General features: G+C 38.4%; 1 protein-coding gene across 1 annotated transcript in view; it reads left to right on the top strand.

Moving 5' to 3' along the window:
- Nucleotides 1-3,746, top strand: part of LOC106876086 (calexcitin-1) — a 176,371-nt gene that overhangs the window by 168,188 nt on the left and 4,437 nt on the right. The window contains exons 2-3 of the mRNA XM_014924493.2: nt 2,385-2,437; nt 3,346-3,486. The gene's annotated coding sequence lies outside the window, so the exon portion shown is untranslated. The remainder of the gene's footprint in view (nt 1-2,384; nt 2,438-3,345; nt 3,487-3,746) is intronic.

Consider the following 3,746-nt stretch of genomic DNA (forward strand, 5'->3'; position numbering starts at 1 on the left):
CCCCCACCCCACTCCCACCCCACAAAACAGAACCCAAAATAATATTTCACTCTTTCGCTGTCTTTGACTTCTTTTTTCTTTCACGGAAAATAAACTTCTTTTAAATAAAATTCTGTGCTAATTCATGTAATTACTGTAAAGTAATAGTTTTCTTTTCTTTTTTATATCTAATCATTAATTTTCCCAATGCTTATTGCTGCGCCTGCAGTTATAGAATGTTTTTTCCATTTTTCAAAGAATATAGACGTAGATAGCCAGAGGAGGTCCTTTCTTTGGAGAAAGGTATCTTCTGCAACATTTCTGCAACTCGTGTTCTGCCACCAGCAACATACGCTCAAATATACAAAAGGGAATGAACGAGCAAAGGAAAGTAGCACACACACAGTCCTTCGGCAAGTCTCTCCTTTTTAATTTGCTCAATGTGTGTATAGTAAAGTATATTGATTTCGAATTTAGGCACAACGCCAGCCCTTTCGTGGGAAATGGGAGGTAAGTCGATCCCATCGACCTCAGTACTCAACTGGTACTTATATTATGGTCCTCGAAAGGATAAAAAGTGAAGTCGACCTCGCGGAATTAGAACTCAGAACGTAAAGACGGACGAAATGCTGCAAAGCATTCTATCCGGCTCGCTAACGCTTCTGCTAACTGGCCGCCTCAGAGTCGGATAGTATATTAAAATGTATTTTCGTGTAATACAAAGAGTATCTGATGTAGAAATCAATATGGCAGGTAAAGTGGATTGATGTGTTGCTTATGTAAAAGTTAACAGCTGGGGTGGAACTCAGAGGCTGTCAATTTGTGTCACATACATGGATATGTGTGAACGTACACACGCATATATATGCACACACACACATATATATACACTTTATATCTATTGATCTGTCTAATTTGCTTCCGCTCAAGTTTGAATCTCTTGAGCGCTACCAAGTGTATTCTATACGGGGAACACCTGGATCTCGTCTATGAACAATATATACATGTGTGTGTGTGTGTGTGTGTGTGTGTGTGTGTGTGTGTGTGTGTGTGAGTGTGTGCGTGTGATTGTTCAATTTTATTTCAAGATTTCTTGCCAATAGAGAAAGAACCGGTTTCTAACCTAGATCCAAAGCGCCTTCATTGGAATTTCAACATCAACAACGGGGTATGTATGTATGTATGTATGTATGTGTTATACCGTATTTGAAAAGTCTGGAAAGGTATCTTTAATTTGGTTTTCAAAATCTGACAGTCTGACCGTTCCTCTTCCAAACCAATATTCCACGAACCGTTTCCTTCGTGGCATCGGTGCCAGTTTTGTGATTACCACCACTGGAGATACTTCACTGATCTGTCAAGGACATTCACTGCGAGGAGAATAAAATCTGCAAGAGATTCGCCTAAATGGAAGCTTCTAAAAAAAAATAGAACAAAAAAACTAATATCTTTCGTAGACAAAATTTCAAAAAGTGAGGAATGAAGAGGCTTGAGATCATTGCAGATAGCCTTTATGCGTTGTTTGGAATCACAGAGACAGCATCTGCTAAACAACGTCTGTGTGTGTGTGTGTGTGTCCTGACTTAGCAAATTTAACTGCCCCATTATGGTATTGATTTTATATTAACTAAACTGTAACTGCCTTTCAAGTCAAATTCAACGAGTTTATGTGCATACATGTATGTATGTATGTATGTATGTATGTATGTATGTATGTATGTATGTATGTACATGAGTGTATATATATATATATATGCATGTATGTATGCGTGTGTGTATGTATGTATGTATCTATCTATCTGTTTGTACGCGTATCTGTGGATACTTGTATGTATGTGTGGCTCTGTGTGATATATTCGTTATTTATTATCTAATTTCTTTTTTTTTAAAGAATTCCAGCCGGTCACAAACAAAATGTCAAATCTCTTTTGTTTAAGAGAGTCCGTGATGTTTGTGGTTACCTGAATTGATTGATGTCTACCTGTGTGTGTGTGTTTCACATGTATACGTGATTGTGTGCATATGTTTCCTCCAAAAAAAACCCTCAAACGGAGAATCCCTGAAATGTTTTACAAATGTTCCCTGATCCTCGAAATGGCTGTATCTGAGAAATACGAACCCGTCTGCCAAGAAATATCACCGAAAGAAATTCAACGATAATAGTCCTTCCTCCCTCCCTCTCTCACTTTCATTCACTCTTCCTTCCTTCCTTTCTTTTTTTCTTTCCTTCTTTCTTTCTTTCTTTTCCTTCCTATCTTCCTTTCATTCTTCCTTCCTTTCTTTCATTCTTTCTTTATCTCTTTCTATCTTTCATTCATTCTTTCTTTCATTAATTCTTCCTTTCTTCCTTTCTTCTTTCTTTCCTTCTTCCTTTCTATTTTTCTTTTTTCTTTCTATTCCAACAGATTTTAACAAAAGCGGGTATTTAGACTGGAAAGACTTCGACTTATGCAGACAGGTGAGTACAGATCAAATATTGTTGTTCATGACGTTTCTCTTGGAGAGCAGACCTGTGAGTATAGGATCTCCAACTATGATCATCCAATCAGAGTTTTTTTTAAACATAATGCATCTCTGATTACATTATCTACCGTGTCCCGCCTGCTTTTTAAAAAACTGCAAGATGATTTTTTAAGGATATTTTTAGCCGCTATTTCTAACAGATCAAATGACTAGATGGTTCGTTTTCGTTCTAATGATCTTGTGGAGGGTGCTGTGGGTCTGGCAATCGTTTATTTTACAATTAATTCGTCTTCTGTGCTTAATGCAGTTTGGGGTCAAGTTCTATGTACGATGCTTCAAGAGAAAATGGGACCGCGAAGCTCTAGAAACGTCGACGCCCCGACTTTAATGTTAAAAAGGAAAAGTAACAGACTAATAAGGAAATTGGAAACGTTCTGGAAATGAAAAGCAAATCAATATAACTAGAACATAGTTCTGGTTTCTGGTGGTTCTCCGTCGTTCGTCGATGAGGATCCGGTTGTTCGTTCAACACTATTATTTTTCTCTGAATTACGTATGAGCGTAGCATAGACATGTGTGACGTAATGGCACATTATGTGACAAGACTGTAACATTGTAAATTAGAGATCAGAGCCGGGATCCCTAGAGCAGAACTTTCCGAAGTTACGATATTCGTTTCTTTACTTGGAACCGTCGCGTCCCATCCAAACTTTTAACAATAAAGCAGATGATGAACTGAAAACGAAATGAATGACTTCTCTTCTGATTAATCTAACATTTTATCCATCATTTTGTTACATACATACATACATACATACATACATACATACATACATACATACATACATGCAAGTGTGTGTGTGTGTGTGTATTGACATGTATCAGCCGTTTCTCTGTTCACAGGAGATATGTCGAATAAGCGGCTGGAAGAGCGAGGGCCAAGAGGAGAGGGTTCGTGCCTGCAGTGTATTTCTGTCGGTGTGGGAAAAGCTCCAGGCCGTGGCAGATTTCGACAGTGATGGTCACATCACAGCTGAAGAATGGGTCAGTGCTCCAAAATATTCGGGTGACAACTTGTCATTTTTAAATGATTTTTCTTTATTTCCCCCTCTCGTTCTTCCTCTTTACTACTACGTATCTCGCTTTACCCCTCTCGTTCTTCCTTTGTTACTACTACGTATCTCTTTTTTCCCCCTCGTACTTCCTCTCTTTCTCTTTTCCTCTCGTTGCTCACCTATTCTTCTACTTCCTCCCTTTGTTTCTCCCTCTGCCACTCACTCTCTTCCCCTTACACCGTCATGGTC

Source organism: Octopus bimaculoides, chromosome 23, assembly GCF_001194135.2.
Source record: "Octopus bimaculoides isolate UCB-OBI-ISO-001 chromosome 23, ASM119413v2, whole genome shotgun sequence".
Classification (NCBI taxonomy): domain Eukaryota; kingdom Metazoa; phylum Mollusca; class Cephalopoda; order Octopoda; family Octopodidae; genus Octopus; species Octopus bimaculoides.